The 15123-nt window shown below is 39.2% G+C and overlaps 1 long non-coding RNA gene across 2 annotated transcripts in view; it reads right to left on the bottom strand.

Annotated features, from left to right (window-relative positions):
• Positions 1-15123, bottom strand: part of LOC149863664 (uncharacterized) — a 251301-nt gene that overhangs the window by 102960 nt on the left and 133218 nt on the right. The window contains exon 9 of one of the 2 annotated variants that reach the window (XR_016442482.1): positions 14268-14382. The exons of the other annotated variant lie outside the window; for it this stretch is intronic. This is a non-coding gene — a long non-coding RNA (uncharacterized LOC149863664). The remainder of the gene's footprint in view (positions 1-14267; positions 14383-15123) is intronic. 2 annotated transcript variants of the gene reach the window in all.

A 15123-nucleotide genomic window follows, 5' to 3' on the forward strand; every position in this document is an offset into this window, starting at 1 on the left:
CCAGCTGATTAGCCCAGGTTCAAATTTACTGGGCCAATCAGCAGGGCCAATCAGACAATCAGCTGAGTCAGTCAATCAGCTGCGTCTGCCTCCAAGCTCTGCCCCCTGTGGGAACTCTGCTTGTCCGCCGGAACTTCTTCCCACCAGGGCATCCCTGGTAAGTCGACTCTTGGGCTTCCAAGCTCCTAGCCCTCTCTAGGGCTAGGAAGGTTGGAGCTGCAGATAGCGCCCCCTGGCATCACGGCAAGCAATGGGCAGTCTCCCACCAGTTTATGGAAACAACAAAGTTGTGGCAAGCGAAACTGTGCGGACTGCCCCATAGAGACAAGTGGGCGGGAGAGCATGAGATGCAGCCTCGAGCATGCCCTCTGTAACAGTGCTGCACTGATCATATGCAACAGGCTGCAAGAGGATGCAACAGAGGGATTCTGGGTGAACTATTTGCATTGATATGGCTCACCATGACTTGAAGAAGAGTCAGCAGTGAAGATGACTGAATTTAATAAGCACTAGCATATGTATTATTGAGGTGGGCTATACTAATCTCTTGACCTAGACCAAATGTAGCATTTTCGGCACCAAGGGAAGGGTGTCAGGACCATCCTGGTGCCAGCCTGGTATTGCAGTAACTCCAGACCTGGTGGCAGTTCTCTGAAGAAGGAACACCCAACCAACGTTTTCAGGGCTACACAAAAAAGCATCAGCAAGTTTGCCCAATGTGGACCATGTGTTTAATAGTCATGCTCATTTAATTAACATCATATTTGGTTTCAATTGCTGAGCACATGCTGCTTTTGGCAGCAGTTTAATGATAGACAGTGTATTTAGTGAGATTTCCTTATATATGATTATCAGCTGAGGGGCTTTTTTTTCCCTATGCCAGTTGGGGGAAAAAATTGTGTTGTACTGAGTAAATACAGTACAGTTGAACAAAGCACTGGAAGTAAAGCAGTATCCAAAAATCAGGAATTTTATGTGTCATGCACTACATTATTTACCCAACGGAGCAATTCTATTAAATCAGGTTACGCCCTTAAAAATTGTCATTTGGCCATTATATGCCATCAACTTTGAAGCAGAACTTCCTATTGAAATCCATGGGGAATTCTGTTTTAAATCTGTTGGCATAATATGACCTTTGGGCACTAACTCTCATTAGGGGGTGAGGTTTGACACTCGTTCTGGCTCAGTACCTTGCAGAATTAACCTCAGCATCAGCAGCTGACTGATAAAAGCCTCAGGATAAGTCATTATTTTGTTTGGGGCCAGAAAAAAAGCATATTTGACAACTGCTATAATTTTAGACACACTGAGTACTACTGAACTGAAAGAAAATGACCTAACAAATACAAGGAGAAAAAGACCCTTGTGGTTGAAGGTTCTACGTTATGCAGGCGTTATTTCATTTTCACAGCAGTATGCTGACAACAAGATCTCTTCAGACAGTAAATACGAAGAAAAAATTAGTATTTTTTTCCTTTAGCAATTGTATACTATCTAGGCATAAAGGAAACATTGGGCATTGGTATTACTTCACAACAAACTGTACAGAAGATAAGTCACATATGTTTAGTAGAAAGTAAAAGGAAAACAGGTTTTTATTCGTAAGAGCCCTCCATGCACACTGAGCTCACTTGGATGTATCCTTTTACAACATTATTACATAATGTACCTGTAGTACTTCAGTTATGTGACATCAGCACAAATTTATCACACTGGGTATTTTCACATTTCTTGTGCGGTTTGGTCATGAGTGAACAGCTTCCGTATAGCCTAGTGCCATAAACTATCTATTAATAAAAGCATTCTATATCTAACACAATCAAACAGGTAGGAGAGGAAGTGTCAGGAAGTTCATCATTTAAATAAGAATTAGAGGCACATGGATTCATGGATTTTCAAGGCCAGAAGGAATCATTGGGTTATCTAGCCTGACTTCTCACATAACACAGGCCTCAGAACCTCTGTACTGAGACTTCAGAGCATAGGACTGGGAAAGGCCTCCTGGGTCATTGAGTCCATTCCCCTATATTTTCAGGCAACCATTTATCCAAAGATAGTAGTTGACTAACTGCTAAGACTTCAAATGTTGCAACTTCCAGAGTCACCAAGATATACCATATCAGATGAAAACTTCCTGAAAAGTGTTGTGCCACAGCTGACCTTTCTACGCTACATGTCAACGACACTTTTGATTTGCAGCAGTCATTAAAATTGCCAAAAACTGGTATTTGGACACCAATGTTCCTGGACTGCATGTGTTCTTATTAGTACAACTTGAACATTAGAATGATGAATAAGTTCATCAAGTGGCCCACAACTCTATAGTCAGGACCTGTTTGCAGTTATTAACAGGAATTTGTCAAACCAAAACAAAACAGATATTAGTGTTATAGAGATTTGATGATAAAAGTAACATTTTTTTCAGATCTACATGCTGACTGTTTTTAAAGCATTAAATAATAAAATAATTATTTTTAAAACTTCCAAAAAGTAACTAGCTTCAGAAATAAATATGTCAACTTTTCCTTTTAGCCAGCTGTCTAGCCATAGGCAGCACTGAAAATGTATCTTTTCCTTTTTAATTCAACAGACAGAACTGTCACTTAGAACATCAAGCCATTAAAACTGTTTTTAAAAAGTATTTCTTAGATTTCATAACACTAGCATTCAAGATAATTTCTTGTGCCTTTTCAATCAAGGAAATCTGGCTAAAATTGCACTATCTGACCTTTAGATTAATGGCCCTGCCTCTTGTCTGTCATACTAATACACAATTGGGGGAATAGCAAGGACTCATCTGGAAGTGATAGAATTTCTGCCTTTGTCTTTCTTCTCTGGACACTAATGGCTTTTAGTCAGTCCTCTTCACTCAATGTATGACACATGTAGCCATTCTATTTTAGTTGTCCATTAACTTCAAGCATTATGACAAGAACAAAGCAACCCCCTAAAGAAGTTGAGTTTGTCTGCACAGATTAAATTTCTACAGATCCTTTGCTTATAAGGTGCTGTTTTCAATTGTCAGTAATGTTTATCTGAGTGCAGCAGTATCCATTACTAATTAAAACAGGCTGCTTAAACAAACACAAAAGGTCACAAGGCCTGTGGATCAACATATTAGTGTTACTGTTTAGTTTTCCTATGTATTACTGTCTGATGATTTGTTTTTGTCTTCAAGTCATCTATTTTTCTAAGTAAGAAATGTGGAAAATCAACAAGCAGAGAACCACAATAGGTGGTCTGATGCCCAAAGCTCCAATGTGGCACTAGATATTGTTTCTCTAAAATCAAGTAATTTATACCACAACACTACAATTGAAGCTGATGGGTAATTCATTCATTTCTATGGAGACTTAAGGATTGAACACATAAACTACTAGGGAAAAATAGTTCCTATTAGGAAAAGTGACACCTTTAGATATGTAAGTTTTTTAAATGACATTTCATCTATTATATAAATATTTGCCATTATGATACAAATAAGCCAAATGAATGACCATGGTCATGTCACACAGTGAACAGTTTTTGAAAATGTGTCTGTCCATGAAATGCTTTATTTGTTCTATAATTCTCAATAAAATATTGGTCAAATTCTGTTATAATTCTGAACTCCAAACCACTTCAGTTCATGTTTTATTCCTCACCCTGTATTAAAAGTACAAGAAACAACAAATTCCTTATAATTAGGATGCTAATTAGGCAAGACATTCAAAGAACTGCTGAGAGTTGCAATAAGGTTCAATAGGTCAGACTATGTTTGGTGTAGTTTTTTCAGCTGAGAATGTATAACACTGTAACAGGACAGTCTGTCCCTTTAAAAGGGAACAATCAGCCCTGTTGCAACAGCCCAGCTTCAGGGCATTTGGATAGGTAGGGAGTGTCCTAGGAGTTTTAAAAAGCTCCCAGAAGAGTAAGCAGGAGAAGAGGAAATAAGCTGTTAATGAAACTGCTTGTGATAAGAAAGGGGGCAAGACTCCTACACTAGGAGCCATAGCCAAAGGGCTTCTTCTTGAGTGACCAGGACAGGACAGGAGAGTTTTTGTTTAGTTTATCCGTTGACCATTCTGTTGCCCCAAAATTATGTTACTTGAGATGACTCTCTGATTAGCTCATAAGGCAGCAAAGCCTACCTGTAAAAGCCAGCAGGCTTGGTAACCCACTTACAAACACATTTTTAAAAAATGGAACTTAGTTGTTTTTCAGGCCTGGTACCTAGCAAAGACCTTAAGTCTCCATAGAAATGAATGAATTACCCCTCATACATGTCTGAGGTTTACTTGAACTAAGTGTTTGAAGAAGGGCTCTAGAGAAATGGTTCTGTATTACCTAATGTTTGTGCACCTTCCTGGTTATCCGTCTGTGCCTTCTCAACTCTACACCATTGCAAGCCCAAAAATAGCAAGATGACAAATGTCTGGTTTCAGCTATGGTTGCTTCATTGTCCCATTCTATGAAACTATGCAAGGTCTCACTCAGCTGTATGATGAACTAAACAACAGGATAATGCAATAAAACAAACTTGTACCATCAATAAGATGAAACTTTTATAACAAAACTATTCATTTTTCACATCCAGAAATTTAATTTTCTAGATTTTTTTTCCATTTATCTGGCTATTGCATGGGACACCAGAGTCAGATTTCCTCTGACACAGGGAAGACAGCATTCATTAACTATCTTAAAACTACATTTTATACTCCGTGCTTTTATACTCCTACTAGCCTCAAAGCACTAACCTGCTGTACTTAGGCCTGAATGGCTCTCCACTGGCTTCTTACTCTGCCAGCTGCCACAGAACATTCACAAGATACCTTATTTCAGCAGAGGGAAAACAGAAGAGGAAAATGCGGCTGAATTTTAAAAGTACACATTATCAGATACTTACATGTGTTTTCCCACCCTCACTGAAACACTTTCTCTCCAAATCTATTGATGTTTATAGATGTGCTTTGCGAGGCATGTGGTGAGGGGTACCCTTTAATTTGCAAGCCATACTAATTAAAACCACCAGAGCATCACATGTATCAGGACCGCCACACTGAAAAAATGGTGGTGGGGCACTTTGAAATAAAGCTTGTTTGAAGAGCTTTAGTTCAAAGTGCCCTGCCGCCATTTTACAGCATGGGGACATTGATACATGTGATACTGGAGGCTGCTGGAATGCGTTAATTTCCACACTCCGGTAGACTTGATTAATTGAGTCTGCTCCGACATGTGGAAGCAGGCTCCTTGCATGTGTGTAAGTGCCCTAGATGATGAAAAACTCCTACTTATTTTAATCAATACTTGTATGCTGCCTTCCTACCCCTGCCTCCCTCCATCTCTCCTGTGAAACCAGAAGGTTCTCAAGGTACTTATGTATCATTAAGGTATGGGGTAGACCTGTGAGTAGTGGCTAGTGGGATCTGTTCTTTTTGAATGCTAGAGATGAAAGCAACCCAGCAGGTTGCAGTATGCAAACAGGATCTTTATCCCTCCAACTTTGCATGCTTTATGCAAAATTCAGAGTTGGTCCTTGTGACAGGAGTACCTCTACAGTCTTTCTATCGGTGACTCTGACCTCCTGTTATGGGCCAACGGCCTGTCTTCTCACCTGCCATGCCTTGATCTTGGTTAATTAATGGATGTTAATTAGCGGGAGGTTGCACATTTTATTTCTTTTGCCCTGGTGCTAGGGGGCACTATCTGTGGCTCCTTTCCTCCCCTACACCGCAGCCCAAGCTTCACGGATGATACTGACATGGTTTGACCTGGACCTTGCTGTAATTTGGCCGTCTCCTTGACTTCCCTGGTCTTCCACCGCCCTGTCTCGTTCCATGCCTTCCTGGCACTCTGCTGCCCCCTCTCGGTGAGGCTTCCTGCTGCTCCCCCTTGCCCTGGGGCTTCTTGCCACCCCCTCTCTCTCTGGGGCTTCCCATGGCCCTCTCTCTCTGGGGATGGGGCCAGTGCACCCTAAAATGCTGCGCCCTCTCTGGCGTTGGGGTCCCCACACTACCGTGGAGCCCCTATGAGGCCTCCTCCAACCCCTAACAGCCTCACCCGGTCCTCTGGTGTTATAAAACTACAAACAGAAAACTCAAGCCCCTGGGCTATAACATAAAATCTAAGCTGTCTGGCTAACCATCATTGAAATCCCTACCAGGGAATTCTCTACCCTGTATCCACAAACAGGAGCTGCTCGTGCCATCAGGCTTCTCTACTCTGCTTACTCCAGCAGAGCTCCTTCTCCCTTGGCGCTAGCGGAGACTTGCCCTTCTGGCCTCACTCCTGGGGTTTATATGTGCCAGGCCCTGGCCCTTCCTGTCAGCGGACTCCCCAGCGGTTGCCCTAGCAACCCACACCTGTGCCTCTGCTCTGAGAGTAGCAGGCACCTTAGTGTCCTATAACACCCACAACATACTTAGGAAAAACTAATCAGTTACCCATGTGGAGCTCTGCTATCCAGATGTGGCAGTACACATCTTGTTATACACTTATGTACTAGATACTTCAGGGTCAAGATAGTGGCAGGGAGCAGGCTTACTAGCCACTGTGGACAACATTACTCTCAAAGTGCATACAGGCTTGCTAGAATTAGTTACTACAAGGAAACACTGGACTGCCCCCACTTGGTATAAATGTTATTAAGATACCATATATTAAAACACAATATCTGCATTAAACAATGGCATCTATGACCAAACCCTGCGAAAACTGAAGTGTCTACATCTTGCTTGAACAATAAACAAGCTAATTATCAACTCATTATTGTTTTCAGTGAGCTCCTACATTATAATGGTACTCCTAAATATTTAGGAATCATCCTAGATAGACACTGTCCTATAAAAACCACTTAACTATGACAGCAGCTAAGTTAAAAACCCATAATAATTTGCTCCAGAAAGTCACTGGGACTTCTTGGGGAGCTGATGCCAATGCACTGAGAACAGCCTTAGTGCTAGTCTACTCTTTGGTGGAATACTGTGCCCAGTCTGGTTAAACATTGCTCACACTGATAAGGTTGACACAACTCAAACAAGCAATGCAAATCATTACAGGAACAATTTGATCTACCCCTCTTCAATTCAGTCTACCCCATTTAAGAAGAAAAAAATGACTTAACTAAATTATGGACTAAAATAAAAAATAACCCACAGCTGCCTATACATGAAGATATCTTAGGCTAGGTACAGACAGTCAAAAAGCCTGAGGCTGAATGAATTTAGTCTTTGCCAGTTAGTTTAAACTGTACAGATTAAATTGAAACAGAGTGAACAGACATTTAACTTTAATTCAGGAAATGCTGCCACATGCCTGCAGTGGCTCATGCCAGATACCAGGGAGTTCTCTGGCTGTGTGTTCACTTCCTCTTCCTGCTGCCCCCAAGGTATCTGCAGTCCATAATTACAGCAGCAGGACTCTTCAGGGTTGCTCATCACTTCCTCCTTCTGTTTCCAGATGCCTCTGAGACTTCTAGTTTACAGTTGCAGCCAGCACTAGACACCAACTGGGGTTTGCCGGGGGGTGGGGAAGTCCCTCCCCACAGACAGGGCTGCATCTGCAGCCAAGCTTGTCTCCCCATACCACCCCTTTGTCAGCCAGCCCTCACTGCTCCAGCTAGGAACCAGAGGGGTGGGGTCAGCCCTGCTCTCTGGAACAGACAGTATAGCTCAGCCTAGGACTGGAAAGCATACTGGGATGCTGGAGGACTGTGATTTAACTTGAACCAGGAAGCAGTCTGGGACAAAAGTTTCATAAACTGGTTTAACCCAAATCTGTTAAGTCTGATACTACATTCAACCAAGTTTATCTTAAACCAAATTCAGCCATTTTAAAACTGTTTTAGATGCACTGAACTTACATTCTGTTACAGATTTAAACCAGTTTCTGACAACTTAAACCAGTTTATGTGTAACTTTTTGCCTAGCCTTAAACCCATTGCATCCGAGATTAAAATCTAGATATCCCACTTGGAGACCAGCAATTCAACTTGAGCAAGACTCATTTAACATCCAAGATGCCTGGACACAAGAGTGGCTCAATTCATCCACTAATACATAAATTATTATTACAAAGCCCATGATTAGACCAGCTGGCTTTGATCTCCCTAGACATCCTTGGTCTTCTCCAAATCGAATCAGGACAGGGCACAGCAGATGTAGATTTGTGTTACATTGATGGGACTGGACTAGTTCACTAAACTGCAAATGTGGCACCCCTTGTCAGACTTTGAATCACATCACATCTGAATGTCCTCTTCATGCATTAGATGAAACTCTATTGGATCTGCACAGTACTATAACTGAGGCAATCAGCTGGCTAAAATTTGGACATAAAATTGTGAATATGTTTCTCCTTGCTTTGTGATCACTGTATCATCATACACTTAATAAAACCATAGGTTCATCCTCCCACTAATTCTCTCTATGCAGCCTAACATTAGTTTTCAGAACCTGCTTGCCTATCAGGCCCTTCCTCATGACACAGGCTAATCCTCTGCTCATTTCTGATGCAAGCCTCCAGGCTTGAAGGCTAGAAAAGAAGTGTGCCAGACAAAAATCATTTACATGCAGCTCCTTAGGTAGTCTTCCCAGACCTCTACTCCTACAGACTCCTCTTCCACTCCCACCTCAGATAATCAAGCAAGAACTACCACCCCCAAATCTGTCTTCTGCCTAAAATGCCTTTTTCCCCCATGCATAAGTATATTTATTTCCCTCTCCAAACAGTTGTTTCTGCTTTTAAAGAAATGTCCACTACTGGAAAAGTTATATGGGGACACTATAACCTGCTCCTAATAGTTTATATCTGTCCGACTAATGATTAGCTTGCATATGCCTAAATTAGCTTGGACAGGAAACATATAATTCTGAAAAATAGACCATTTGTAGGGCCACAACTAAACCAGCACAAAGCTATGATTTGGTATGAAACTCATGAAGCCTATGCCTCAACATCCACTTTGCATATATGTTTTTAGCTTGACCCCCAAAGCCAATGTGGATTTAAAAAAAAACAACAAGTTCTTATCATTGAACCATCATTAACTTCACTGGGGACAAGATCAATCCCTTACATTACTTCTCTTTCAACTTTCAAATTACTATGGTTATGTAGTGCATGATAAGACTTTATTACTATATACCAACAATGCAGCTGTGTAGTAATGTTTGCTTTGCCCTTCAGTGCAAAATCATTTTGTCTGATGCGTGCATCTCAGGACCCATAACATCAAGACATCTGAAAATTGTGCTTCTTTGTCATACTATGAAATTGTACATACTTGTAGCATTTGTTTTAAAAATTCCATTCAACTATTTGCAGTACACAGAGGATTTTTTTTTAAAAGATACATTTATTTGACATTTACAGCAATACTGCTTTGTGCCAAAAGGTTTCCAAAGGCTCAGAACCATATATACAAAACTTATATTACAGCTTACTCTTAGGTTTGCTGTTGTGGGCATGTCTACACATACATTAATGTGCTTTAGTTAAATGTGCATTAAATCTAGTACCTCCATTGTGAGGCTAATAAAATGTGCATTAGCCTGTCTTAATGCTCATTAACTAAAGAGCACTGGGCACGTCTTCACATCTATTAATGCGCTTTTCCTAATGCACATTACATTTAGTACCTCCAATCTGAGGTACTAAATTAATGTGCATTAGGCTGCACTAATGCACAGTAGGGCAATCGCGCACTTTTTAGGTGACGCTTAATGAGCAGTAGCATGTTTTACTGGGCATTAGCATAATAGCACAGTTTTTGTATACCACTTTAATGCACAGTAAAATAGGCTACTGCACATTAAAGCACACATGCAAATGCACCCAGTTTTCAGTGATGCTTAATTCACATTAACCTATTTTAATGTGCTTTAACTACATAGCATGGTTTTTTCAGTGACCCTTTAATGTTCATTAAAATAGATTAATGTGCATTAAAGTGCATGTGTAGATGCACCACAGTAATTTCAAGCTAAGATATAGCCTATATTTTTAAACTGATTTCAAGTTAGGGAGTTAGGCAGCTAAATACCTTTAAAATGTGGCTTGTACAGTTATTTTTAATACAAGGAGGAATACAGTTCTGTTTATAGATGTGCACAAATTATACACATGCATGCATGTATACATGTACATGTAGGCACCAAAAATGAAATTAGCTAGAAAGCATTGTTCAAAGCAAAATGCACTCACAATATCCTTGTGCTTACATGTTCTACATTATATTTTTATATATTACATTGACATTCCTGTGATTATTTTGTCTTTATATGAATGGGTGCCACTTCTAATAAGAGCATAACAGGGCCCAACTTACTAGGGGGAACAGACAGAGACAATTCATGGTCAGATGGATCATTTTAAATGAATAAGAGAGAACTTATATTGTGTTGACAGAGATCAGTTTTTACTTGAAAACAGATGACCGATTTATATGATACTTGAACATTACCTAAAATGATTTGGTAACAGGAGAAGGTGTAATCTAGGAAGTTATAAGCTGGGAAGAGACAGGATATTTGTAGTTTAGGCACTGAAGAGTAAGAGAAAAGGATCAGTGATAAGACCTACAGAGAAGATGAAACAGTTTACGACTGGACAGTAAAACAATGTACAGTGTAGAGAGAATAAGAAAGACTTAATATATTAACAGATCTAGACGTTGTTAGAACACATAAGGCAAAAAAGAAGTTTGCAATGACATTTTCCTCATCTAGGAAAAAGCTAACAAAATGCTATGCTTGATGCCAAAGCTAACTAGACATTGAAACCTTAAGTTCCAGTAATGTAGAACATCTTACCACAAAATGTTTTTAACAATACTGTATTTCATGAAATGCAGTGTTCATGAAATACTTAATGAAACAATAAGGTTTGTTATAACAAAACTGTGACTAAACAGCTAGCCCGTAACATTTTCTTCTGATTACAAAATGTCTGCATAAATTATGAAGAATTATAATTATGTCAGGAACTAAGCATGTTGGTGCAACTGATTTTAATATACATTGGTACTATTTACCATAAATCAGTGCACATAAAAAACTTTGCTCACTCCTGTTTTGCTTTTTGTATACAATGTATATTATCCTGTCCAACTTTACATACTAACTGATTGTGATTATTACAATCCATATAATTTATCAGATTTTTTTGAAAAAATTAAACCCAAACAACACCTTTCCATATGGCCAATTAGTGGAGTCATAAAATGCAGCAAATATATGATGCTGTAGTGAACATCTGTGTTGGTTATCCTATGGGAATTTTTAATAAAGGACCAAACAGCATATTGATGTTAATTCTACGTTACCGGGACTTTAAATAAAAAACTAAAATAAATAGCATCCATTAAACTGATCATACTGTTGTAACTCAAATTGTGTTTATTATGCTAATGGAACATGAAATTAAGAAAAAGACCTTTATGCCAGTGGAATTAATTAATGAGCTTTATGAAGGCATTGGGATGTAATTTATTTCTAGATAAGTAAGTCTAATTTGCAGTTCCATGGGTCTCTGCAATGCTGATTGTAATAGTTATTCCTGCAGATGTGCTGCTCACAGCATGTCTTTCCATTAGAACTGAACACCTCATTATATAAACTGTACCTAATTAAACATAATACAGTGGTGACTTGTTAAACTGGCCTTTTTAAGTCAGCAGCTGCCTAAGCTAATAATACCATACACAAGATTTATATCATTCACCATATAATGCCAATATTAAAATATACTGCCCAAGGGATTGATAACTAATTTACCAGTATGTAACAGGTACACTTCAGATTCTGCAATAAGAGATTAAGGACTACTAGTCTATAAAAAAATCAATAGAACTAAAGTCTATTTGGAAATACCAATAATTATAAAAGGTATTTTTATAATTACATTTTTTTAAAAATAGGCTATTCAAAATACCATAACTTCAGAAGAACCCTAGTAAAACAACCTTATAGTCAGCTGTGTAAGTTTAAGGATCTGTCTACATATCAGTGTCACATGGCCATACCACTACCTTTGTATTTGCAACAACAGAAGATTTGCAAACTCAACTGTGTTGAGAAAGAGATGGGCCAAAACCAAAACTCCACACCCAACCATTCCATGAACTCTGAGAAGTTGGTCTTCATCCAAACCTTATGAATTTATTGATATATTTAGGTATCCAAAAGCATTAATTTATTCCAGTTCAGCAAAATCATTTTGGTCAGAAAGCATCTCAGGAGAATGAGCAAGTTCTCTCACATGATTTCAAGTACCACCTGACAGAGACTGGGCTAGAAATATCATGAGACTAGTTAACATTTCAAACATAATTTGTGTCTGTTATTATTTTTTTCCATCTTAAATACAATTCAAAGTCAATTACTATTTTGTGTTTAGATCCAGTCTGCTAAAGAGGAGATGTCTAGACACTGTGTTCATCCATGAAGACCTTATTTACAGGTTTCTCTGTCTGATAGGTCTCTCACTCTAGAATAAACGCATTTCTAACTGAAAGCATATGAATGCAACAACATAACAGATACGAATGGAACAACATAACAGGTCAGGCATATTTATACAAATTTTTCCACCCATTTCAGACCTCTACCCTTTGCTATGAATGCCACTTCTGAGTACCTCAAGACTTATTGATCTTTCCAGAAACACTCTACTTCCCATGGTAGATGATCTACAGCACACTTTGCTGTCACATTTCAGTCTGCCTTCATCTGAATACCGGCTCAAGTTTCCATCACTCTTTTCTAGCAGCTGATTCCGCAACACCCTTAGGCATATGCTAAACTTAAGCTAAACTTTCTATTTATCAGTCTTGTTTGGGGAAATGGGGAGCTAGCGCCTCAACCATCCAAGCCACTGCTCTGGCTCTCGGCTTCTCTTCTGACAAATATGCATGCCCTGTATGGGAGAGATCCATATATGCTAAACACTTAACCCCATTCTGAATGACAGCTGCCAGTCCATCACAGGATGTCTGAAGCCTACTAGCTTAAACAGCGTATACTAACTGGCTGGCATAGCTCTGCCTAACAACCAAAGACCAGTGGCCTGAAGGATAGAATGACTGAGACAGACTGAAAACATGAAACATCTGCTGTACAACCATCCCACAACACACAAATGTCTAAAGTCACACAGGAGCTTCCTCACCAGCACCCAACCTCTCGATGCTGCGCCCAGTGAAACACAACTACAGATATGGACAGCAAAAAATGGACATTCCAGTGGCCAAGTCCTTGCCATCAAGGGCTGATGAATCATGGCAAAGGTGGCAATGTCTCAACCACTTACACATGGGAGTTGGAACACGTTCAAGGAACTAATGAAGAAGTGGATCTACACCTCTGGTTCGATCACCTGTGACTGCAGCACAGAGCCTCAGATTATGCAACACCTGCTGCAATGCCCACTGCTTTAAGGCACATGTAACATGAAAGATCTTGCAAAGGATAATAAACGAGCACAAGCATGCATAACAAAATAGTCAAATGTGGTGCAAAGACATGAGAAGAAGAAGACGACTCTTGGGTAAAGCATTTGGACATGCGTTTAAAATTAAGCAGTCTTAAACTCATGCTAAATCACAGCCTTAATCTCCCCCACAAGATTCCTTTTTTGCCATAGCCCAGTATATCCTCTTCTGTCAGCAAACAAGTGCAAAAGCACACAACATTTTTTTAAAAGACTGTGAGGAGGGAATGGGGGGAATAGACATGTTATTTAAAATCTCATAGTTTGGTTTGGATTCAGTTCAAGTTTTGGAGGAAAAAGTTTTGCATCATATCTGATTTGTTCCAAGCAAATTTCCCAATCCCTAGCAAATGTATAACAGTGACAGTGTTTTTAAATCAACCATTGCTTTATCCTCATTTTCACTAGCCTGTGACAATATAACAACAAGCCTCTTCTGAAGACTGCTACTCTGATAGCGACCTCTGTCACTCTTATAAATTCTAATAATCTGGAGTGTCATACCTTCAGGCTTCCTTAGCAAAGACACTTTGACAATCAGTTTTTTCCCCCTTCACTTACTGCCAGAAACCTGAAATAAATTTAAAATGTGCATGCTGAAATGATCTGCAAATTTAGACAAGCTTGCAGCATATGTTGGAAGTTACACTTTTCAGAGAGAAGAGCTCTGTACTGTCTTAAGGAGAGTAAATTGAAGAGCACATGTGTGCAGGAATAGGTCAAACCATATTTTACTAACAGAACTTTAATATTAGGTTTCTCACACACGGAGCTTATGAAGAAGTGACCAATCTTACCAAAAGCTAGGGCTTTTCCATGTTGCAGCTGACAGTGGCCTTAGAAGGGACATACCATTATAGAATAAGGACTGAAACAGGTATTTGCACAGGATCCAAAGTTTAGAAAGGAAGCCTGTAAAAAAAACAATGACAAATGTAGGACTGGTACTGTATTCATTTTGTCTGAACACTGCTATTTCCACAGCTGCATTTTAATCTATGGAATATCATCTGGCCACCTCAATCCTTACACAAAGAAAGTTGCCTGGCTATCTCGCAAAATATAGCAGTATTGCTATTACAAGAAGGCCTACTCTGGGATCTCCACACTGTATTTTGTTTTCTTTTAAAGCAAAGGACATTTTTACTTAATTCAAACACAGAAATAGTTATGAATACAAGTGACATTTAATTCATTACAGTTTCTCCCAGTATTCCAACACAAGGGGTGACAGAATAGAAACATTACCGTAAGAAATAATGCTGCAGAATCAATTGACAATAAGAAGAAACAGGAGTTTGCAAGGGCTAGGGGGTTTCTGCTGAGTATTACTTTTTCATTAAAATACTTTTTGATACAGATTATTTTCTTTGCTCAATAATTTTATTGTTTCACCTTCTTTGAAATAGGAGCTGTAAGCATTTTAATAAATGGACTGAAAGGTTGCCTAGTTTCACTGAAGATTCAATAGTTACTTCTATATTCTCTATCGTAACCCTGGTTAGTAACTTATTACAGTTAAACTCCCTCATGAGTCATCACAGATATCTTTCTGCCTCCTAGAGCATCAGAAAACAAAGAGAATATTTTTTCTTCTTCTTCAGTGATAAAAGCACAGAACACTATCATAAAAGCTGTAATAGGCTAAAGCAC

This window comes from Crocodylus siamensis, chromosome 5 (assembly GCF_052110815.1).
Source record: "Crocodylus siamensis isolate JL-2025a chromosome 5, ASM5211081v1, whole genome shotgun sequence".
Classification (NCBI taxonomy): domain Eukaryota; kingdom Metazoa; phylum Chordata; order Crocodylia; family Crocodylidae; genus Crocodylus; species Crocodylus siamensis.